General features: G+C 32.7%; 1 protein-coding gene across 13 annotated transcripts in view; it reads right to left on the reverse strand.

Annotated features, from left to right (window-relative positions):
* Positions 1–26,161, reverse strand: part of Nost (Nostrin) — a 205,149-nt gene that overhangs the window by 59,424 nt on the left and 119,564 nt on the right. Inside the window, exon 1 of one of the 13 annotated variants that reach the window (XM_073974029.1) lies at positions 3,054–4,306. The exons of 10 other annotated variants lie outside the window; for them this stretch is intronic. The gene's annotated coding sequence lies outside the window, so the exon portion shown is untranslated. Of the gene's footprint in view, positions 1–3,053; positions 4,307–26,161 lie in introns of those variants that run through there. 2 more of the 13 variants (XM_073974017.1, XM_073974018.1) reach the window with 2 other exon arrangements.

Consider the following 26,161-nt stretch of genomic DNA (forward strand, 5'->3'; position numbering starts at 1 on the left):
TTTAAAGACTTTTTGGAGGTACCGCAGTCTCTATTAAACGTGGACTTTTAAAAGAATTTTAAGAGAAACCATAGTCCACAATAAACGTGGATTTTTTTAAAGATTTTTAGGAGGACCCCCAGCAATAAACGTGGATTATTTAAAGAATTTTAGGAGGAACCATAGTCCACAATAGACGTGGATTTTTTAAAGATTTTTAGGAGGAACTATAGTCCACAATAAACTTGCATTTTTTATAGAATTTTAGGAGGAACCATAGTCCGCAATAAACTTGGATTGTTTAAAGAATTGTAGGAGGAACCACAGTCTACACTAAACGTGAATTTTTTAAAGAATTTTAGGAAGACTCCTGGTTCACAATAGACAGGGATTTTTTAAAGATTTTTTGGAGGAACCATAGTCCACAATAAACGTGGATTTTTAAATAATTTTAGGACTCCTGGTTCACAATAATTATTGATTTTTTAAAGATTTTTGGAGGAACTAGAGTCCACAATAAACGTGGATTTCTTAAAGAATTTTAGGAGGAACCACAGTCCACAATAAACGTGGATTTTTAAAGAATTTTAGGAGTACTCCTGGTTCACAATAAACGTGGATTTTTTAAAGAATTTTAGAAGTACTCCTGGTTCACAATAAACGTGGATTTGTTAAAGAATTTTAGGAGGAAACATAGTCCACAATAAACGTAGATTTTTTAAAGAATTTTAGGAGGAAACATAGTTCACAATGAACGTGGATTTTTTTAAGAATTTTAGGAGGAAACATAGTTCACAATAAACGTGGATTTTTTAAAGAATTTTAGGAGGACTCCTGGTTCACAATAAACGTGGATTTTTTAAAGAATTTTAGGAGGAACCACAGTCCACAATAAACGTGAATGTTTTAAAGAATTTTAGGAGGAACCACAGTCCACAATAAACGTGAATGTTTTAAAGAATTTTAGGAGGAACCATAGCCCACAATAAACGTGGATTTTTTAAAGAATTTTAGGAGGAACCATAGCTCACAATAAACGTGGATTTTTTTTAAAGAATTTTTAAAGGAACCATAGTCCACAATAAAGGCGAATTTTTTAAAGAATTTTAGGAGTACTGCTGGTTCACAATAAACGTGGATTTTTAAAGAATTTTAGGAGGAACCATAGTCCACAATAAACATGGATTTTTTAAGAATTTTAGGAGGACTCCTGGTTCACAATAAACTTGGATTTTTTAAAGAATTTTAGGAGGAAATATAGTCCACAATAAACGTGATTTTTTTAAAGAATTTGAGGAGAAACCATAGTCCTCATTCAACGTGGAGTTTTTAAAGACTTTTAGGAGGAACCACAGTCCACAATAAACGTGAATGTTTTAAAGAATTTTAGGAGGAACCATAGCCCACAATAAAAGTGGAATTTTTAAAGAATTTTAGGAGGAATCATAGTCCACAATAATCGCGGATTTTTTAAAGACTTTTAGAATGACCCCTGGTCCACATTTAGGAGGACTCCTGGTTCACAATAAACGTGGATTTTTAAATAATTTTAGGACTCCTGGTTCACAATAATTATTGATTTTTTAAAGATTTTTGGAGGAACTAGAGTCCACAATAAACGTGGATTTCTTAAAGAATTTTAGGAGGAACCACAGTCCACAATAAACGTGGATTTTTAAAGAATTTTAGGAGTACTCCTGGTTCACAATAAACGTGGATTTTTTAAAGAATTTTAGGAGTACTCCTGGTTCACAATAAACGTGGATTTTTTAAAGAATTTTAGGAGTACTCCTGGTTCACAATAAACGTGGATTTTTTAAAGAATTTTAGGAGTACTCCTGGTTCACAATAAACGTGGATTTTTTAAAGAATTTTAGGAGTACTCCTGGTTCACAATAAACGTGGATTTGTTAAAGAATTTTAGGAGGAAACATAGTCCACAATAAACGTAGATTTTTTAAAGAATTTTAGGAGGAAACATAGTTCACAATGAACGTGGATTTTTTTAAGAATTTTAGGAGGAAACATAGTTCACAATAAACGTGGATTTTTTAAAGAATTTTAGGAGGACTCCTGGTTCACAATAAACGTGGATTTTTTAAAGAATTTTAGGAGGAACCACAGTCCACAATAAACGTGAATGTTTTAAAGAATTTTAGGAGGAACCACAGTCCACAATAAACGTGAATGTTTTAAAGAATTTTAGGAGGAACCATAGCCCACAATAAACGTGGATTTTTTAAAGAATTTTAGGAGGAACCATAGCTCACAATAAACGTGGATTTTTTTTAAAGAATTTTTAAAGGAACCATAGTCCACAATAAAGGCGAATTTTTTAAAGAATTTTAGGAGTACTGCTGGTTCACAATAAACGTGGATTTTTAAAGAATTTTAGGAGGAACCATAGTCCACAATAAACGTGGATTTTTTAAGAATTTTAGGAGGACTCCTGGTTCACAATAAACTTGGATTTTTTAAAGAATTTTAGGAGGAAATATAGTCCACAATAAACGTGATTTTTTTAAAGAATTTGAGGAGAAACCATAGTCCTCATTCAACGTGGAGTTTTTAAAGACTTTTAGGAGGAACCACAGTCCACAATAAACGTGAATGTTTTAAAGAATTTTAGGAGGAACCATAGCCCACAATAAAAGTGGAATTTTTAAAGAATTTTAGGAGGAATCATAGTCCACAATAATCGCGGATTTTTTAAAGACTTTTAGAATGACCCCTGGTCCACAATAAACGCGGATTTTTTAAAGACTTTTAGAATGGCCCCTGGTCCACAATAAACGCGGATTTTTTAAAGACTTTTAGGAGGACTCCTGGTTCACAATAAACGTGGATTTTTTAAAAAATTTGAGGAGAAACCATAGTCTACAATAAACGTAGATTTTTAAAGACTTAGTCCAATTTAGTCCTTAGTCCAATTTTATCAATTTTGTGGTCGAAGGTACAACCTTATATCTTAGGCCTTATTTATTACAATAAACTAATTATGCTTTTGTTGTTGTGTTTTTGTTTTTTTTTTCAAGATTATTAATTAATTTAAAAATAAGTCATCCAAATCTTACACTTTCTTATTAGTATATTTAATTAATTTTTAAATTAAAAATGTTTAATAATTTGTTGGTGGTTTTGCGGCTCAATAACTTTGTTCATAAAATTATGATTAATTTTTTTTTTTTTAAATTAATTTCATATTTTAGTTTCATCTGTTGTTATTTTCAATTTCTTATTTTGTGTGGTGTTTAACAGCAACAAAAACAATATTTAACAAAAACAGGTGAACATAATTCAAATAACCGTAAATTTGCATTCATTTAACACGCAAACGATTTGTCGTTTTTTCGTTTTTAAAGTTGTTTGGCAGTGCAATGCAGTGAAGTTGTTGTTGTTTGTTGTAATTTGATTATAAAATTAGTTTTTTTAGTGATCGGGTTTGTAAATTTGTTTGTTTGTAATCCTCTGTTTGGGGTTTTTACATTTATTCGAATTCAATTGTAATTATTGTTTAGGTAAATAAATATTGAATTGAACATCGAATTGACATTCACTTCTGGAACATTTGTTTTTTTATTGTTTCAAAATGTTATTTCATTAACAAATGTGATTTAAATTACTAATTATCGTTTTAATTTGTAACAAAAGTGTCGAACAAAAATTTTGATACTTTGTTAGGAGGTCATCAGTTTGTAGTGAAACAAATTTCATTAGATCGACGAGGGTTAATGGTGGGGGATCTTGTAAATGATCTTTTTCTCATTTGTTATTTATTTTTATTTTTCACTTCACTTCAAGGTAATCGTTGTAGTATATGTTGTTGTTGTTGTGGTAACAGCTGTTAACGGTATTTACTCTCACAAATTAATGTTAATATTTAATTATCTTTAATTATTACTTCAGCACGAGCACTTTAATTTTTTTCTATTTTCTAATTTTCTTTGCTTTCCATTGACCATTAAGCATTGATTTTTTTCAGTCAATGTTGTTGTTATAATTTATTGCATTAATTTCTCAAATTTCTATTTCTTTTATTTTTTTTTTTTCAATATTCATCACACGCGAAGCCTCCATCTCATCATCACTCACGAAATAATTAGTTGTGTTCACTTGTTGTCACAAAAAGTCTCTACGGCCGTTCGAACGATGCTCGCCGCTAAAAACACTGAAACACAAACCCAAAAACCGTACCGTAGCGTATAAACGCCCTGTGCAAACTGAATCTGTCGCTTGCCAAGAGAAAAACAATCACCGGAACCCAGTCTGTTTTGTTTGGTGTTTCTTCTAATCGGTCTCGGACCGGTACGCTGGCTGGTTGGTTGGTAGGTGCTCACTCAAAACAAAAACACATGTTCATGCAACGAGAGCCCACAGTGTTACGAAGTTGGAAGAATTTTTAGTCAGAAAAAATCATCTAAGATTTTTAAAGACGTTTAGGAGGCATCGCCGACCACAATCAACTTGGATTTTTAAAGACTTTTAGGAGGACACATCATCCACAATAAACGTGGATTTTTTAAAGACTTTTGGGAGGCATCATCGACCACGATAAACGTGGATTTTTGAAAGACCTTTTGGAGGCATCATCAACCACAATAAATGTGGATTTTTGTAAAGACTTTTCATCCACATTAAACGAGGAATTTTTTAAGACTTTTAGGAGGCATCATCGAAACAATAAACATGTATTTTTTAAAGATTTTTAGGAGTACACATCATCCACAATAAAGGTAGATTTTTAAAGACTATTAGGAGGACACGTCACCCACAATAAACATGGATTTTTTAAAGAATTTTAGCAGGTACCATAGTCCACAATAAACGTGGATTTTTTAAAGAATTTTAGGAGGAACCGTACTCCACAATAAACTTGGATTTTTTAAAGAATTTTAGGAGGAACCATAGTCTACAATAAATTTGTTTTTTAAAGAATTTTAGGAGGAACCATAGTCCACAATAAACGTGGATTTTTTAAAGAATTTTAGGAGGAACCATAGCCCACAATAAACTTGGATTTTTTAAAGAATTTTAGGAGGACTCCTGGTCACAATAAACGCGGATTTTTTAAAGAATTTTAGGAGGAACCATAGCCTACAATAAACGTGGATTTTTTAACGAATTTTATGAGGACTCCTGGTTCACTATAAGCGTGGATTTTTTAAAGAATTTTAGAAGGAACCATAGTCCACAATAAACGTGGATTTTTTAAAGAATTTTAGAAGGAACCATAGTCCACAATAAACGTGGATTTTTAAAAGAATTTTAGGATAATTCCTGGTTTACAATAAACGTGGATTTTTAAAGAATTTTAGGAGGAACCATAGTCCACAATAAACGTGGATTTTTTAAAGAATTTTAGGATAATTCCTGGTTTACAATAAACGTGGATTTTTAAAGAATTTTAGGAGGAACCATAGTCCACAATAAACGTGGATTTTTTAAAGAATTTTAGGAGGAACCATAGCCTACAATAAACGTGGATTTTTTAACGAATTTTATGAGGACTCCTGGTTCACTATAAACGTGGATTTTTTAAAGAATTTTAGAAGGAACCATAGTCCACAAAAACGTGGATTTTTGAAGGATTTTAGGAGAACTCCTGGTTTACAATAAACGTGGATTTTTAAAGAATTTTAGGAGGAACCATAGTCCACAGTAAACGTGGATTTTTTAAAGGATTTTAGGATAATTCCTGGTTTACAATAAACGTGGATTTTTTACAGGATTTTAGGATAATTCCTGGTTTACAATAAACGTGGATTTTTAAAGAATTTTAGGAGGAACCAAAGTCCACAATAAACTTGGATTTAAAAAAATAGGAGAAACCATAGTCCACAATTAATGTGGATTTAAAAAAAGGAGGAACCATAGTCCACAATAAACCTGGATATTTTAAAGAACTTTAGGAGGACTCCTGGTTCACAATAAACGTGGATTTTTTAAAGAATTTTAGGAGGAACCATAGCCTACAATAAACGTGAATTTTTTAACGAATTTTTTGAGGACTCCTGGTTCACTATAAATGTGTATATTTTAAAGAATTTTAAAAGGAACCATAGTCCACAAAAAGCATGGATTTTTAAAGGATTTTAGGAGAACTCCTGGTTTACAATAAACGTGGATTTTTAAAGAATTTTAGGAGGAACCATAATCCACAATAAGCGTGGATTTTTTAAAGAATTTTAGGAGGACTCCTGGTCACAATAATCACGGATTTTTTAAAGAATTTTAGGAGGAACCATAGTCGAAAATAAACGTGGATTTAAAAAAATAGGAGGAACCATAGTCCACAATAAACGTGGATTTAAAAAAAATAGGAGGAACCATAGTCCACAATAAACCTGGATATTTTAAAGAATTTTAGGAGGAACCATAGTCCACAATAAACCTGGATATTTTAAAGAATTTTAGGAGGAACCATAGTCCACAATAGACTTTAGGGAGCAACCATAGTCCAATTTTATCAAATTTTGTATTCGGAGGTACAACCTTATATTTATATTTTATGCCTAATTTATTACAATAAACTACTTTAAAGACTTTTAGAACAGAGAAGTGCGCAAGTAGCTGATTTTGACACTCATAAGCCACATGCTGAAAAACAAGCGTATGTGCGGCTTGCTACTCTAAAAATAAATGCAAGTGTTGCTTGCCATTCTCAAAATATGTACGAGTGTGGCTAGCCACTCAAAAAATAAGTTGTTTAAAAATGGATATTTTTTGACACTTGCGTATGCTTTGCCAAGTAGTTTTAAATACGCAATAACAATTTCTGTTTTACTTTTTTGCTCATTGCACATCAAGTATTGTTTTCAACCCTTGTAATTCAACCGATTGTCTCGTGCTCTCCGAGAGAATGAGAGCTAAAATCACTGATTTTCAAACGTTAAAACAGGTATCGGCACTAACACAAACGCATTCTTTGCGGTCTCACGCATACGACTCTCTCTCGCTCTCTCCACAAACAGCGTGTGCGTTAATGCATTGCTAAAATTAAAAATCATTGAAACAAGCGACAGCAGAACTTGCTTCTTTGACTTCTGGATGAAGACTGAATGGTGGTTGTTCTGCTGTTATTCTCATCAAGGGCACGTGTGCCCCTTTTTGCCGGACGATGCGTTAAAAGAACATGCAAAAACACACATAACATTCCAAGCAAATAAAGAAAAGCATACACAAACGAAACAACAACAAATAAAATTACAATTGTTTATTTTTTGTAGTGTTGTGTGTGTGCTTCCACTTGATAAGTCACTTGGCAAACTATCTACGATTGCGAGATTTGTAACAGTGCAAAATATGATGAATACTTGTTTTACATATTACGCACAAGCAACGGTCTTGATGCGTCGCAAGTATTTTTGGTGGTGGTGGAAAAAATACCGAGTGCGAGAAAACACATGCGTTAAAATAGCAAAAGGCCCAAAAAACTTGTGCGTGCTCAATTGGCTTACGGGGGCAAGTAACTCATTGATGATCTCTGTTTTAGAAGGCCTCATCCTGCATTTTTTAAACACTTTTAGATGACACATCATCCACAATAAACGTAGATTTTTGAAGTCTTTTAGGAGGGCACATCATCCACAGTAAACCTGGACTTTTTAAAGACTTTTAGTTGACACATCGTCCACAATAAACGTAGATTTTTGAAGACTTTTAGGAGGAAACATCATCCACAATAAACGTGGATTTTTTAAAGACTTTTAGGAGGACACGCCATCCACAATAAACGTGGATTTTTTTAAGACTTTTAGAAGGCCTCATCGACCCTAATAAAAGTGGATTTTTTAAAGACTTTTAGGAGGACACATCATCCACAATAAACGTAGATTTTTAAAAACTTTTAGGAGGACACATCATCCGCAATAAAAGTGGACTTTTAAATACTTTTAGGAGGACGCATCATCCACAATAAACGTGGATTTTTAAAGACTTTTAGGAGGACACATCATCCACAAAAAAGTGGATATTTTAAAGACTTTTAGGAGGACACATCATTCACAATAAACGAGAATTTTTTAAAGGCTTTTAGGAGGACACACCATCCACAATAAACGTGGATTTTTAAAGACTTTTTGGAAGACACATTGTCCACAATAAACGTGAATTTTTTAAGGACTTTAGGAGGCATCATCGACTTCAACAGAAGTGGATTTATTAAGACTTTTAGGATGCATCATCGACTGCAATAAACGTAGATTTTTAGGAGGAATCCTCGACCACAATAACCCAGCAAAAATACTCATTACAAAACCCCCCACTAACCCATTATTTTAACAAGGGGATGTCGCGGGAAATTAGTAGTTATTTTTTGGTCACTTATATAAATAGTTAAATAAGTAGAGTCGTCTTTTAGTAACTACTTATATAAGTGGTCAACAAATAACTACTTATTTGGCGCGACATTCCCTTGTTAAAATATTGGGTTAGTAAGGGGTTTTGTAATGAGTATTTTTGCTGAGTTATTGTGATCGAGGATGCCTCCTAAAAGTCTTAACAAAATCTACGTTTATTGCAGTCGATGATGCATCCTAAAAGTCATAAAAAATTCACGTTTATTGTGGTCGAGGAAGTATTTTTGCTGGGAATAGTTTTCGTTTCCAAACACTGTTCGTTGGCGACATATTGACTTAACCAGTTAACCAAAGACGACTTTATTTCTGTGGATGTATGCAAGTGAGTGACTTAGGTTTCCCCCACACGCTGTGACGTTGAAGTGGGTACGAAAACATCGCATCTCACATAAAATGCACCAGAGCAACAAAAACACAGCAACTGCATACAACAACAAGACTGGCAATGAGAACTGCGTCCACAGTTTACAATGCACCTAACCAACCACACGCCGCTCAGAATAATACATCTTACCTATCATGCTGAGAGAGTGGAAGAATACAATAAAGATAAATACAGCAACTAACAAAAACATCGAATTTACACAGCCACATATTTATATATAGAGAGAGAGGTGTTAATGTAACGAATGCTGGAATCAAAACAAAAAAGTGAATAGAAAAGAAATAAACAAAAATCAATGAAGGGAGCGAGGGAGGCATCCACAAGACGACACAATTCATTGACACATGGAGTGATATGTGAAGGTTGTTGGTCGGATACAATGATGCGATGTTGGGGTAGTACACCATATCACATAAAATGCCGCGCTTAGTTGTGGTTTTGGACCAAATGAAGTTGCTCATCCATAAAAAATTCACAGAATAATTGAAAAGTTTTTATCAATGAAAAATTTAAAACAAAATATTAGAAAAGAATTCGCCAATATTAAAAATTTCACGTAAAAATTAGTTGCTACTAAATCTTTAAAAATGCTCCGTTTTTTTTTTTTTGAGATTGCAGCTGCTCCAAAAATCGTAAGAACACGTTTTTGTGGAACTAGGTGGCTCCTAAAAATCTTAAAAACGTGTTTATTGAGAAGTTTTGCAGTTGTAAGATTAAAAAAATCCTCGTCGTTAAGTCTTCTAAAACCAGTCAACCAGGGGTGCTCTTAAAAGTTTTAAAAAAAAAATCCAACTTTATTGTGAATCAGGGGTGCCCTTAAAAGTTTTTAAAAAAATCCACATTTATTGTGAATCAGGGGTGCTCTTAAAAAAAGTTTTAAAAAAAATCCACCTTTATTGTGAACTAGCTGAACCCGATGCGCTTCGCTACCCCGAATAAGGTAAAATATATTTTGATATATTTATTTGTATGCCAATTTTCGTCACACGTGTTTGGTCCATCAAATACTTGAAATCGGACGATAATATATATGGGAGCTACATCCAAATCTGAACCGATTTCAATATAAATTGGCAAATTTATTTCTAGGCTCAATTTCGTCACGCATTCCAAATTTCATTGAAATTGGACATACATATCGTGTTTAATGCATAAAATACATGAAATCGGCCGAAAATATATTTGGGAGCTATATCCAAATCTAAAACGATTTTAATATAATTTGGCAAATTTATTTCTAGACCAAAATCCTTCACACATCCAAAATTTGGAGACATTATCTGTTACCATTCTATAAAAAATCTAAATTTTTGGAGGTACATCCGATTCTGATGCTATATCTCCGGACCAACGCGGAATTTCAGAAATTTTAATAGCCTATGTTACTTTCAGGCCGTGTAGTGATATACTCAGAAATTTTCAGGAAGATCGGTTCAGCGGTTTTTGAGTCCATAAACTTCAAACATACAAACAAACGTACAAACATTTTTCTACTTTATATATATAGATCAGGGGTGCTCTTAAAAGTTTTTACAAAAATCCACCTTTATTGTGAATCAGGGGTGCTCTTAAAAGTTTTTTAAAAAATCCACCTTTATTGTGAATCAGGTGTGCTCTTAAAAGTTTTTAAAAAAATCCACCTTTATTGTGAATCAGGGGTGCTCTTAAAAGTTTTTAAAAAAATCCACCTTTACTGTGAATCAGGGGTGCTCTTAAAAGTTTTTAAAAAATCCACGTTTATTGTGAACCAGGGTCCTCTTAAATGTCTTCAAAAAATCCACGTTTATTGTGGACTATAGTTTCTCCTAAAAGTCTTTGAAAAATCCACGTTTATTGTGGACTATAGTTTCTACTAAAAGTCTTTGAAAAATCCACGTTTATTGCGAACTATGTTCCTCCTAAAATTCTTTAAAAAATCCAGGTTTATTGCGAACTATGTTCCTCCTAAAATTCTTTAAAAAATCCACGTTTATTGTGAACCAGGGGTCCTCTTAATTCTTTAAAAATCCACGTTTTTTGTGAACCAGGGGTCCTCTTATGTCTTTAAAAATCCACGTGTATTGTAGACTATGGTTGCTCCTAAAAGTCTTTGAAAAATCCAAGTTTATTGCGAACTACGTTCCTCCTAAAATTCTTTAAAAAATCCACGTTTATTGTGAACCAGGGGTCCTTCGAAAATTCTTTAAAAATCCACGTTTATTGTGGATATGGTTGCTCTTAAAAGTCTTTAAAAAATCTACGTTTATTGTGGATATGGTTGCTCCTAAAAGTCTTTAAAAAATCCACGTTCATTGCGAACTATGTTTCTCCGAAAATTCTCTAAAAAATTCACGTTTATTGTGAACCAGGGGTCCTCTTAAAAGTCTTTAAAAAATCCACGTCTATTGTGGAGTACGGTTGCTCCTAAAAGTCTTTAAAATCCACGTTTATTGTGTACTTTGGTGCCTTCTAAAAATATTTGAAAAAAAAAAATCCACGTTTACTGTGTACTTTGGTGGCTTCTTAAATATTTAAAAAATCCACATGTATTGTGTACTTTGGAGGCTTTCAAAAATATTTAAAAAATCCACGTTTATTGTGTACTTTGGTGGTTCTAAAACTATTAAAAAAACACGTTTATTGTGTACTTTGGTGGTTCTAAAAATATTGAAAAAAACGTTTATTGTGTACTTTGGTGGCTTCTTAAAATATTTAAAAAATCCACGTCTATTGTGCACTTTGGTGGCTTCTAAAAATATTTAAAAAAATCCACGTTTATTGTGTACTTTGATGGCTTCTAAAAATATTTAAAAAAAATCCACGTTTACTGTGTACTTTGGCGGCATCTAAAATATTTAAAAAATCCACATTTATTGTGTACTTTGGTGGCTTCTAAAATCTTTGAAAAATTCACGTTTATTGTTGCTTCCCAAAAATCTTTAAAAGTCAACGTTTATTGTGAATATTCACCACATTTTCCATCTCTGGCAATTGTGTTCTGGCTTCCTTTAAAAACACTTGACCATCTGTGAGTTTATGATTATGACCAATTTAGGAATTTTAATGGTGAAGCAACTACACAATGGAGTTAATCTCCAGAAAACAAGAAGATGAAGTGACCAAATTAGTTAAGATCAAGACTTGTTTTTACTATTTAAGACGTACATTTAGTTCAGTGTGACAATCACATTGAGTTACATAATAACGAAAAGAATGGACCATACCGGTTCCGGTTGTGATGAATGGCCGCCACTTAACTAGGAGCAAGGCATGTGTGATGCTGATGTTGTGCATGTAATCTAAGCCCCCTCTGGCGTTTACTCGAAGAGGAGAAGATGACTACTGTTACTTCAAAATAATTTCATTCACGCTAGGGGAGTACGAGGAGGTAAAGGCCAGGGGGAATTTACAAAAAAAAATTGTTAATATTTTAATGACGCTTCTATGGTTCTGCATTTTGTAATTTTTTATTTGCAAAAAAAAATCAACCGTTAAAATTCATTTTGTTAAGTGGTGCAGCATTTTTGTTGCAGCAGTCACTTTAACCATATTTGCATTATTATCTTTTGGAGTAGATCTTCAAAAAACGTTAGAGAAAAATGCTTTGGTGCGTGTTTGGGTAATTTAGTCTTTTTTTTTCTTCATTGTTCAATTGACTGTTTTTGGAGTGGTATGTTGACACTGGTTCCTGGTATTTATTTTAGGAACAATGTTCATATGTATGATGACGTCTGACATTTTGGTGTGGCCGTGGGTGGGTGTTGCATACTACCATTTAAGGAAGATTGATTAGTCGTAGCAGATTATATTTGGAAATACTTTGCATTTTTCAGTTTATTTTTATAAAGTAAATAAATTCGAATTTTTTAAGATTTTTATGAGCAAACATTGCCTGCAACAAACATGGATGTTTTTAAAGATTTTTAGGGGCAATAAACTTGGATTATTTGAATAAAATAAATAGCCAGCAATAGACGTGGATATTTTAAAGATTTTTAGAAGCAACTATAGCCAGCAATAAACGTGGATTTTTTTAAAGATTTTTAGGAGCAACCATAGCCAGCAATAAACTTGGATTTTTTAAACTATAGCCAGCAATAAACGTGGATTTTTTAAAGATTTTTAGGAGCACCTATAGCCAGCAATAAACGTGGATTTTTTTGAAGATTTTTAGGAGCAACCGTAGCCAGCAATAAACATGAATTTTTTAAAGATTTTTAGGAGCAACCATACCAATAAACGTGTATTTTTAAAGATGTTTAGGAGCAATCATAGCCACCAATAAACTTGGATTATCTTAAGATTTTTAGGAGTAATCATAGCTAGCAATATACTTAGATTTGTTAGCGATAAACGTGGATTTTTAAAGATTTTTACAATGATCTATAGTCCACAAGAAACGTGTATTTTTTAAAGATTTTTACTTGAATTTTTTAAAGATTTTTACGATGATCTATAGTCCACAATAAACGTTGATTTTTAAAGGTTTTACGATAACCTATAGTCCACAATAAACTTGTATTTTTTAAAGATTTTACGATGACGTATAGTCCACAATAACCGTGGAGTTTTAAAAGACTTTTACGATGACCCATAGTCCACAATAACCGTGGATTTTTAAAAGCTTTTACGATGACCCATAGTCCACAATAAACGTGGATTTTTAAAAGATTTTTACGATGACCCATAATCCACATTAAACGTGGATTTTTTAAAGACTTTTACGATGACCCAGAATCCACATAAAACGTGGATTTTTTAAAGACTTTTACGATGACCCAGAATCCACATAAAACGTGGATTTTTTAAAGACTTTTACGATGACCCAGAATCCACATAAAACGTGGATTTTTTAAAGACATTTACTACCAACCCTAGTCCACAATAAACGTGGACTTTTTAAAGACATTTACTACCAACCCTAGTCCACAATAAACGTGGATTTTTAAAGACATTTACTACCAACCCTAGTCCACAATAAACGTGGATTTTTTAAAGACATTTACTACCAACCCTAGTCCACAATAAACGTGGATTTTTTAAAGACATTTACTACCAACCCTAGTCCACAAAAAACGTGAACTTTTTAAAGATTCTTATGATGACCCATAGTCCACAAGAAACAAGGATTTTTTAAAGACATTTACTACCAACCCTAGTCCACAATAAACGTGGACTTTTTAAAGATTCTTATAACCCATAGTCCACAAGAAATGTGGATTTTTTAAAGACATTACTACCAACCATAGCCCACAATAAACATGGATTTTTTAAAGACTTTTACTACCAACCATAGTCCACAACAAACGTGGATTTTTAAAGCTTTTTTACGATGACCCATAGTCCACAATAAACGTGGATTTTTTAAAGATTTTTACGATGACCCATAGTCCACAATAAACGTGGATTTTTTAGAGATTTTTACGATGACCCATAGTACACCATAAACGTGGTCTTTTAAAGACTTTTACTACCAACCATAGTCCATTATAAACGTGGATTTTAAAGACTTTTACTGCCAATCACACTCCACAATAAACGTGGATTTTTTAAATAATTTTACTACCAACCATAGCTCACAATAAACATAGATTTTTTAAAGACTTTTACTACCAACCACAGTCCTCAATAAACGTGGGTTTTTTTTAAAGAATTTTACTACCAACCATAGTCCACAATAAACGTGGATTTTTAAAGAATTTTACTACCAACCATAGTCACAATAAACTTGGATTTTTTAGAGGTGTTTAGGAGCAGCCATAGCCAGCAATAAATGCCGATTTTTTTGAGGTGTTTAGGAGCAGCCACAGCCAGCAATAAATGCCGATTTTTTGAGGTTTCTAGGAGCAACCATAGTAATAAATGTGGATTTTTTAAAGATTTTTAGGAAAATCCAGACCCGGATAGTGGTATTAACTTTCGTCTTATTTAATTTTACACAACTATATTTTTTCTTTGAGTTTAAAAACCAATCAATTCACATCAGTGTTAAGATCGTTATGTAGGTAGTTTTCCAAATATGGTTAGAACAACAATGCAGAATCATTAGAAAGTAACACATTCTATAAATTGTCTGTCAGTCACATTATTTAGTCGGCTTCAAGATGCTGAGTGCCATGGCATGCATTTACTTGCTTCGTACAAATGGTGCAAATATTCCAGTCAAAGAAAAACAGCACACGTGAATGCAGGAAAATTCAGGAAAAACAACAATACCTTGCACTTGGCTAATCACAGCAATTTGTTTCAAACATTTAAGTAAGTGAAAAAAACATTGTAGGACCACTGTTTTTTTTTATAATAATAGCTAGTTATATAGGTTGATAGCTACGACTAAACCATCATTGATAAAAAATCTGCATAAATAAAGAAGAAATGGCTTTTCTTGCCTACCAAATCTTCCTGCTATACCAAATGGAACGAACATTCAGTGACATATTTAAGTCTTTACATTTCGCTTTGACAAAGTGAATGATTCAAACAGAAGCAAAGGAATATGACATTATGTATTGTTAGTATGGATATTCTTAAAACATTTTATATTTTCTAGACCCTTTGCATAGCATTTATGGCAAGTCATGCAGAACATGCAATCAGCCAACCGAAAGCAAACAAGAACTATCGATCACAACAATCGGAAGCAATGAAAAATTGCATGTCAAGCATACGAGGAGCATGCTCGGCAATAGTAGCACCAGCAATAGTTTTATTCTATCATCTCATAAAATACCATTCAACTGTGGCTGCCTTATTGTGGAATGGTTAATAAATTGCATGTTCTGTGCTTTTTGTTAAACTTAAGATTTTCACAAGTCTTTTTTTCTGTCATTAATTTTTAAGGTGGAGCTGTTGAACTTTTGCATTTTACAATTGTACGTATTTTTTAACCATTCATAATTATGTATGCGATATAAGGTGGAGGGGAGATAAACATGAACTAATTTCAAGTCTTGAAAATTTTCGAATAATTAGTTAAGTATTTGTAAAGAAAGATAAGTTCATAATAATACATACAGTTAAAAGGGACTCACAAAGTTCATTCAAAGAATTCAAATGAACTCGCAAAATTAGTGAAGTTCATATCGACGCCTCCAAACAATAGTATGCTAAGTCGACTTAGCATGTTTTCAAGTTCTTTACATTTTTATATTAAACGTCCTTTAACTTAAATTCTGTCAAATTTTGGTAATGATCGGACAATCCGAACAGAAGTTATAAACAAATATTTACTTAGCATAGTACTGAAGGTCAAAGAAATTTCCAAACTTTTAGAACTTGTCCTGCAAAAGTCGCTTTTCAGAATTAGCAAACTATTATTTGGAGGTGTCGAACGTCCTTTAACTTAAATTCTATCAAATTTTGGTAATGATCGGTCAATCCGAACAGAAGTTATAAACAAATATTGACTTAGCATAGTACTGAAGTTCAAAAAAATGTCCAATCTTTGAGAGCTTTTCCTGCAAAACTCACTTTTTAGACTTAGCATACTATTATTTGGAGGTGTCGATATGAACTCACTAACAAAGTTCATAGGAAGTCATTGAATTCATAAGAACTAAAAGAGTTTACTGAAACTAATAATGTTCAAAAGGAACTTAAAATAATTTCCTTTAAAAAATACAAGTTTATTGGTGGCTATTGTTTCGCCTAAGAATCTTTAAAAAATCCAACTTTATTGGTGGCTACGGTTGCTCCTAAAAATTTATTACAAATCAATCTGTATTGTTGGCTATGGTTGCTCCTAAAAATCTTAAAAAAATCCTCGTTTATGGTGGCTATGGTTGCTCCTAAAAATCTTTAAAAAATTCACGTTTACGGTGGCCATGGTTGCTTATAAAAATCCACGTTTGTGGTGGCTATGGTTGCTCGTACAAATCTTTAAAAAGTCCATCTTTATTAGTGGCTACGGTTGCTCCGAAAAATCTTTAAAAAATCCACGTTTATTGGTGGCTATGGTTGCTCCTAAAAATCTTTAAAAAATCAACGTTTATTGGTGGCTATGGTTGCTCCTAAAAATCTTGAAAAATCCACGCTGATTGTTGGCTATGATTGCTTAAAAAAATCTTTAAACAATCCACATTTATTGCAGGCTATGATTGCTCCTATAAATCTTTAAAAAATCCAAGTTTATTGCTGGCTGTGGTTGCTTCTAAAAGTTTTTAAAAAATCTAGGTTTATTGCATGCTATGAATGCCCCTAAAAATCCACGTTTATTGCTAGCTATTATTGCTCCTAAAAATCTTTAAAAAATCTAGGTTTATTGCTGGCTATGATTGCTACTAAAAATCATTAAAAAATCTAGGTTTATTGCAGGCTATGAATGCCCCTAAAAATCTTTAAAAAATCCACGTTTATTGCTGGCTAGGGTTGCTCCTAAAAATCTTTAAAAAAAAATCCAATTTTATTAATGGCTATGGTTGCTCCTAAAAATCTTTAAAAAATCCACGTTGATTGCTGGCTATGGTTGCTACTAAAAATCCTTAAAAAGTCCAGGTTTATTGCTGGCTATGATTGCTACTTAAAATCTTTAAAAAATCTAGGTCTATTGCAGGCTATGAATGCTCCTAAAAATCTTTAAAAAATCCACGTTTAATGTTAACTATGATTGCTCCTAAAAATCTTTAAAAAATGCACGTTTGTTGCTGGCTATGATTGCTCCGGAAAATCTTTAAAAAATCCGCGTTTATTGCAGGCTATGATTGCTCCTAAAAATCTTTAAAAAATCCGCGTTTATGGCTGGATATGATTGCTCCTAATACTCTTTAAAAATCCACGTTTATTGCTGGCTATGATTGCTCCTAATACTCTTTAAAAATCTACGTTTATTGCTGGCTATGATTGCTCCTAAAAATCTTTAAAAAATCCACGTTTATTGTTAGCTATGAATGCTCCAAAAATCTTTAAAAAATCCACGTTTATTGCTGGCTATGATTGCTCCCAAAAATCTTTAAAAAATCCACGTCTATTGATGGCTCCTAAATAGTTTTAAAAAATCCACGTTTATTGTTGGCTACGATTGCTCCCAAAAATCTTTAAAAAATCCACGTTTATTGCTGGCCATGAATGCTCCCAAAAATCCTTAAAAAGTCCAGGTTTATTGCAGGCTATGAATGCCCCTAAAAATCTTTAAAAAATCCACGTTTAATGTTAACTATGATTGCTCCTAAAAATCTTTAAAAAATGCTCGTTTGTTGCTGGCTATGATTGCTCCGGAAAATCTTTAAAAAATCCGCGTTTATTGCAGGCTATGATTGCTCCTAAAAATCTTTAAAAAATCCGCGTTTATGGCTGGCTATGATTGCTCCTAATACTCTTTAAAAATCCACGTTTATTGCTGGCTATGATTGCTCCTAAAAATCTTTAAAAAATCCACGTTTATTGCTGGCCATGAATGCTCCCAAAAATCTTTAAAAAATCCAAGTTTATTGCTGGCTATGATTGCTCCCAAAAATCTTTAAAAAATCCACGTCTATTGATGGCTCCTAAATATTTTTAAAAAATCCACGTTTATTGTTGGCTACGATTGCTCCTAAAAATCTTTTAAAAATCCATGTTTATTGCTGGCTATGATTGCTCCTAAAATCTTTAAAAAATCCATGTATATTGCTGGCTATGATTGCTCCTAAAACTCTTTAAAAAATCCACGTTTATTGCTGGCTATGATTGCTCCTAAAAATCGTTAAAAAATCCATGTTTATTGCTGGCTATGATTGCTCCTAAAAATCTTTAAAAAATCCACGTTTATTGCTGGCTATGAATGCTCCCAAAAATCTTTAAAAAATCCACGTTTATTGTTGGCTATGGTTACTCCTAAAAATCTTTAAAAAATCCACGTTTGGGGCTAGCTATGGTTGCTCCTAAAAATCGTTAAAAAATCCAAGTTTATTAGTTGCTATGGTTGCTCCTAAAAATCTTTAAAAAATCCATGCTTATTAGTGGCTATGGTTACTCCTAAAAATCTTTAAAAAATCCACGTTTGGGGCTAGCTATGGTTACTGCTAAAAATCTTTAAAAATTCCACGTTTGGGGCTAGCTATGGTTACTCCTAAAAATCTTTAAAAAACACACGTTTATTGTTGGCTATGGTTGCTCCTAAAAATCTTTAAATAATCGATCGATGAAGGCTATGCCCTTCCAAGCTCTAATGAAACAGAGGTTTGTTCAGTCCCACCTCAGGCTTCGGTCCAAACATACGAGTAGATGAGATAGATGTTAAAGAATTTTGGATTTTATGTACACAGAGCTTTTTCTTGAGCGTAATTCATTACTGTGGCGGTTTCCTAATAAGCAAACGAAAAATTCCTGCTTTGTGCGTTTGTTGCCTAATCGCCAGAATCAATGAGAGAAGCTAAATAATGACAAAAACAACAACTGTAACTGGGAAAGTAAACAAAAACAACATGACTTGGTGGCACAGTTACCAGGAAAAAAAGTGGCAGCTCTTCAGTCAAGATCATCTATTCAAGTCAAAACACGGGAAACAACAACATCAACATTGGTGATGGGATGTAGGCATGCTGGGGGAAAACTAGAGTTGTTCTTAAAGTGGTGGTGGTGGCGGCGATTTAGATGAAAATCTCTTCGTCACACGCTAAAATTGCATAATCATGTAGGCCAACAACTACAACCAGACCATAGAGAGGCACTCGAAGGCATTAAGCGTTTGTTTGTTTGGTAAAAAATTGTTAAATGCAGCATAACAGCAAAGACCATGTTGTTGTTGTTGTTCTCGTTCTTGTTGATGATGGTGATTGCGTTGCTGATGATGTTCTAGAAGAGTTAACAGCATGGAAAATATCCAAACAACATCCAAACAGGTGGTGTTGTCAACAACGATAACGCCAACATCATTTAATTTTTTTTTCGAAGATTCTTCTTGTCCCGATTTCATCTCTCACTCTTCAAATCAACATTTGAGGCAGCTTTCAAACATTTTTTTCAAGTTCTAGTTTATGCTTGGCGGTTCAGCTGGAAAGAAAAATAACAACAAGCATATGTGTAACCATTCAACTTTTTGGCCCAAATGTGTTACACTCTGCTCCAGCAACAAGTGTTTTCTTTGTTGTTGGTCCGAACAGAACCATCAACCGCCAATTCAATTTCAAACAGCAACGGTAATCGAAAATAAATTGGAAAATTTGGTTATGTGAACGAACGACCAACCAGCCGGCCGGCCGAACAACACAATTCAATTGCATCACCAAAGCCACCACTTCCAAAGAGTCACAAAAAAGCCAAGCCAGACTTTTATAGATCTTAGCGGATTCTACTTCAATTTATGTATGACGACTGACTAGTTAAATTGGTGTTCCTCTTCAGGTTTTGGTTATCTATCCATCTCTGTTCTAGTCAGCCAGCCGCCTCATAGACTTGTTTTGTTTACCTACCAAAGCTGTTAGGAAACAGCAATTTTGTTTGGTTTTTTCTGGTAAATTGGCAAACCAAAAAAAGAAGAACTTGCCAGAAACCACATAGAATTCTTATATAATTGGCTTAATATTAACAAGAAGGCTTAGGAAGTTGTGGTGGATGATTCGGGGATGATTGCAGTTGTGTGGAGAATTTTTTGAAATGTCAATTTTTTCAATTTTAATTCCATTAGAAGTGTGATTTATTCAATTAGGTCAATAAAAAGTTGCAAAAATATGTATCCAATGTGAGAAAAACTTATGGTTCTCTCTAAGGAAGTCTACAGGCATTCTAGTGCTTTTCTATAAGAAATCACACTAGTCACGTTTAGAGGAAGACCTACTAAGAAGATTCTATAAGAAGAAATGTGAGTCTTCTGTAGAAAGCTCTACTAGACTTCTGTAAAAACAATAATAGTGCCTTCTATATCACTGACGTTAAGTTTTCTATAGAAAAATATCACTGACGTTAAGTTTTCTATAGAAAAATATCACTGACGTTAAGTTTTCTATAGAAAAATATCACTGACGTTATGTTTTCTATAGAAAAATATCACTGACGTTAAGTTTTCTATAGAAAAATATCACTGACGTTAAGTTTTCTATAGAAAAATATCACTGACGTTAAGTTTTCTATAGAAAAATATCACTGACGTTAATTTTTCTATAGAAAAAATATCACTGACGTTAACTTTTTTATAGAAAAATATCACTGATGATAATAATAGAAAAACATCACTGTCGTTAATTTTTACCACTGATGAACATTTTCTATAGAAAAATATCACTGATGATAATAATGTTTCTATAGAAAAATATCATTTGACGTTAATTTTTCTATAGAAAAAATATCACTGCCGGTAATTTTTCTAACGTTAATTTTTCTATAGAAAAATATCACAGACATTAATTTTTCTATAGGAAAATATATATTTGTTCCACAAACATCCCTCAAGGGAAGAGGGAGACTGACGTTAATTTTTCTATAGAAAAATATCTCTGACGTAAATTTTTCTATAGAAAAATATGACTGATGATCATTTTTCTATAGAAAAATATCACTGATGAATATCGGTTGATCTTATCGTAGAAGATCAGTAGATCTTTTCATGGAATATCGATAGATCTTCTCATAAAAGATCGGTAGGTCTTTCTATAGAACATCGGAAAATATAATCATAAAATATTGACGATCTTCAATAGAAGATATGTCGACCTTTTCATAAAATATATATAGGACTTCTCATAAAAGACCGGAAGGTCTTCTTATAGAAGATGGGTTTACCATCCCGTAGAATATCGGTTCATCTTCTCATAGAAGTTCTAATCTAAATCGGAAAATCTTTTTGGTAGAAGATCGGTAGGCCTTCTCATAGAAGATCGGTAGATCATATCAAAGGAGATAGGCTGGTCCTCTAGTAGAAGTTCGGTACAGCCTAAGATCTTCTCATAGAAGGAGTGATATAAAATGTTATCCTCTATTTCCTATAAAAGGTTTATTTTAATGCCCAAAAATCTCATGTCGATGTTCTGCTGAATTTTAGTATGCTAAAAAAATATTCTTTCTCTAAGGCTTCTCTATGGCTGACAAAGAAAGTGTTTCTTTCTTTGCTTCAAGAATTTTTGTAGCAATGCAAAATATTTAAAATATCCATTCCCAGCATTAAAGTTTCACAGCAGAATCTAATGGTGATCGTGGACAGCTATCATATATCAAAGTAGGTTTTGTTAGGCTTTAATAAAGAAATTGATTCTTTTGTTCTTCAAGATTTAATCCATGCAGAAGGTAAACTACTTAAAGTCAGTCCACAGATTGCAGGAAACCTTTTTCCTTATTTGCATACCAGACACTCAGCCAGCCAGACAATGTACCAACCATTCAGTCAGTCAGTTACCCAGCATCAGTATCTACTTATGTGTGATGGTAGGCAGTCGGGTGTTGAATTACAAGCAGGAGGCTGCGAACACAAAGCAAGAGACAAACATGACATGACTGGAAAGCATTAACAACTGTCACCGTAGCATGTTCTACAAACAACAACAATCTCATTATGTTCCAATCGAAGTGGTCATTAAAAGAAATTTGCATATTTGCACAAAAGAGTTGGAGAGACGACGACGCCATCCATCGACAGACGAGACAATATCATGGCTTTTTCTTGAAATTGATATTAGAATTGCCATAGCTCCCCGGCGCATATCTAATAAGTATCGGATTACCACTATTAACCCAGTGAACGCATTACACAGTTCTTTTTTGTGTTCATGCGGAATCTTAACGCCGCCATGCAACAGCATGGTGTTGGCAAAAAGGCGTTGTAGGTAAGACCATAATCAAGACATCATTATGTCACAATGTATCATTAACTCGGTGGAGAGTACCAAGAACAACAACTAAAATAGTAAGAAAAAAAACACAGAAATAACACAGAAACGTTTTAAATGCTGCAATTTCAAGTTGTTCCATTGTAAAGCACAGGCAGTCTGCAATTGTGAAGGCTGAAATCGGGCACACGATGGATGCATAACTTGCATTAGATTTGTTTTTAAAGAATTGCTTCAAGTTGTTGTTGCTGCGAAAACAAAAACAAAAAATTTATGCGCATAAATTTGAAATTTTAAGTACGCAGCAACATTATGTTGGGGAAATGATACAGGGGGCCAGGTAGGGGTTTGGTTGTAGCCGGTATATTTAAACTATACATCAAGCTTTGGAAATAAACACATTTTCTACAGAGAAATATAACCGACGATACTTTTTCTATAAAAGAATATAATTGATGACAATTTTTCTATAGAAAAATATCTATATTCTATTCTATAGAAAAATGTCAAAGAGGATAATTTTTCTATAGAAAAATATCACTGACGATAATTTTTCTATAGAAAAATCGCACTGCTGATAACTTTTCTATTGAAAAATCTCACTGACGATAATTTTTCTATAGAAAAATCTCACTGACGATAATTTTTCTATAGAAAAATCTCACTGACGATAATTTTTCTATAGAAAAATCTCACTGACGATAATTTTTCTATAGAAAAATCTCACTGACGATAATTTTTCTATAGAAAAATCTCACTGACGATAATTTTTCTATAGAAAAATATCACTGACGATAATTTTTCTATAGAAAAATCTCACTGACGATAATTTTTCTATAGAAAAATATCACTGACGTTAATTTTTCTATAGAAAAATCGCACTGACGATAATTTTTCTATAGAAAAATCTCACTGACGATAATTTTTCTATAGAAAAATCTCACTGACGATAATTTTTCTATAGAAAAATCTCACTGACGATAATTTTTCTATAGAAAAATCTCACTGACGATCATTTTTCTATAGAAAAATCTCACTGACGATAATTTTTCTATAGAAAAATATCACTGACGTTAATTTTTCTATAGAAAAATCGCACTGACGATAATTTTTCTATAGAAAAATCTCACTGACGGTAATTTTTCTATAGAAAAATCTCACTGACGATAATTTTTCTATAGAAAAATCTCACTGACGATAATTTTTCTATAGAAAAATCTCACTGACGATAATTTTTCTATAGAAAAATCTCACTGACGATAATTTTTCTATAGAAAAATCTCACTGACGATAATTTTTCTATAGAAAAATCTCACTGACGATAATTTTTCTATAGAAAAATCTCACTGACGATAATTTTTCTATAGAAAAATCTCACTGACGATAATTTTTCCATAGAAAAATATCACTGACGATAAGTTTTCTATAGAAAAATCTCACTGACGATAATCTTTCTATAGAAAAATCTCACTGACGATAATTTTTCTATAGAAAAATCTCTCTGACGATAATTTTTCTATAGAAAAATATCACTGATGATAATTTTTCTTAAGAAAAATATCACTGACGATAATTTTGCAAAGAAAAATCTCACTGACGATAATTTTTGCTATAGAAAAATCTCACTGACGATAATTTTTGCTATAGAAAAATCTCACTGACGATAATTTTTCTATAGAAAAATCTCACTGACGATAATTTTTCTATAGAAAAATATCACTGATGATAATTTTTCTATAGCAAAATATCACTGACGATAATTTTTCTATAGAAAAATCTCACTGATGATAATTTATCTATAGAAAAATCTCACTGACGATGATTTTTCTATAGAGACATTTCACTGAAAATCTTTTTTTATAGAAAAATATAATTTTTCTATAGAAATATATAATAAAAATATCACAGATGATAATATGACAGAATAGTACGACAATAATTCTCCTGGAGAAGAATATCACTGGTGATAACTTTTCTACAGAAAAATATCACTGATGATAATCTTCTTATGGAATGATGATAATGTTTCTATACTATATATTTATATACTAAACTATATATAACATAGTTGGCCTGTTCCCGTACTTTATAAAGTGGTAAAAGTCGTAAAAGTTGTAAAAGTCGTAAACGATTTTCATATAAATTTTGTGTACGGGAACGCAAAATGTGTAAAAGTGGTAAAAATTGTAAAAACTTTTTAGTTCTGGAACAGAGCTAGTACCTTTACTTTGCTACGCCTCTGCCTAATTATCACATCACTGCAAATGATGTTGATGATACACTACGTAAGTGTTTGGTGTTTTCATGATGTTATTTGGTTTTATTTATTTTTTTTTTGCATTGACTAAATTAGAACTAAAACAATGTTTGTGCGTTGTTGTTGTTTTTCTATATAGATTTGTATATTTTGTTTTGTAAACAAGCCAATGAGGGGGGCAACACACATGAATAAATGTGTGCAGAAGAAGTTAAACTTGTCTGCGTTGTTTCTCTTTGCCGCATGGTGAGAATTGGGTTGATTCTCGATTAAAATCGCAATAAATCGCAACAAATAAAATTAACAGAACAAAAGTAACAAAAAAGTTTGAATATGATGTAGATCTGATTGTTGTTGTTTGCGATTGTTGCTTATAACATTAACAAGACTAGAAGAAGATAAATTACACCTCTTAATTACTTAACAAACAATAAAAGGAAAGCTAAGCAAAGATAAAAGAATATACAATAGCTGAGAAGAGGTAGCAGTTGCAATTGCTTTTAATTACACCTGTAGCGGAGTGCGTTAATATTTCAAATTCTTATGAGATATTTGCAGTGGAATTTCTAGAAGCAAATTACATGCTTATGCAATAACATAGCTTTGGGGGTAATAATGTAATGATGCACAAGAAATAGAATGCAATTTTTCAAATAAATTGTCTTTTCTTCAAGGCATTATTATACCAATGTATGTATAACAATTGTGGCCAAATGCGCATTGTGGTACTTTTGTAAAATAGAAAAAATGAATTAATTGAGCTATCATGACCTAAGGAGTTTGTATTGAAAAACTGATCATCGAGGAACTACTCCTCGCCACGAGTCCAAGTTGCCCAACATCAGCACGGATTCCAGAATTTGCACTGTGTCACAACAGCTTTACACGCCACATCGATACATATCAGTCGAGGTGAACCAGAGCAGAACGTGCGACCACACAGCCGTGGTGGCTCTTGACATATATATAAAACTTCGATACCGCCAACTATGCCAAGCTGCTCAAGGACAGTCGTGTTTGAAGAGTTGAATTATCCGCATAAACCACAGTGAACATGTAAAATGTATATGGTAGATATATACAGTGCTGGACATATCAATGGAAACTTTTTTCAGAAAACTAAATATAATAATTTTTGACTAAGCACATTTACTCCTTAGTCAAATATACCTGCATATTTTATTTTATGCAAACATATTGAGGTATATCTAGCTAAGGAATAAATTGATTTAGTCAAAAAATATTATATTTAGTTTTCTAAAAAAAGTTTCCATTGATATGTCCAGCACTGTATAAATCTGAACTGATTTCGATATAATATGGTACACACGGTGTGCCTAAACAAATTTAAATGGAAAGTGCTTACACCTCGGAAGTTTTTGCTGCTTCTGAAACTACAATGCTCATAGATGAGAAATATCAAGAAACGAAAAAAAATCGCCGGAGGGATTTTCAAATAAATCGCGATTTA

The sequence above is a fragment of the Musca autumnalis genome, unplaced genomic scaffold (assembly GCF_047663935.1).
Source record: "Musca autumnalis isolate F117 unplaced genomic scaffold, ASM4766393v1 scaffold_3, whole genome shotgun sequence".
NCBI classification, from domain to species: domain Eukaryota; kingdom Metazoa; phylum Arthropoda; class Insecta; order Diptera; family Muscidae; genus Musca; species Musca autumnalis.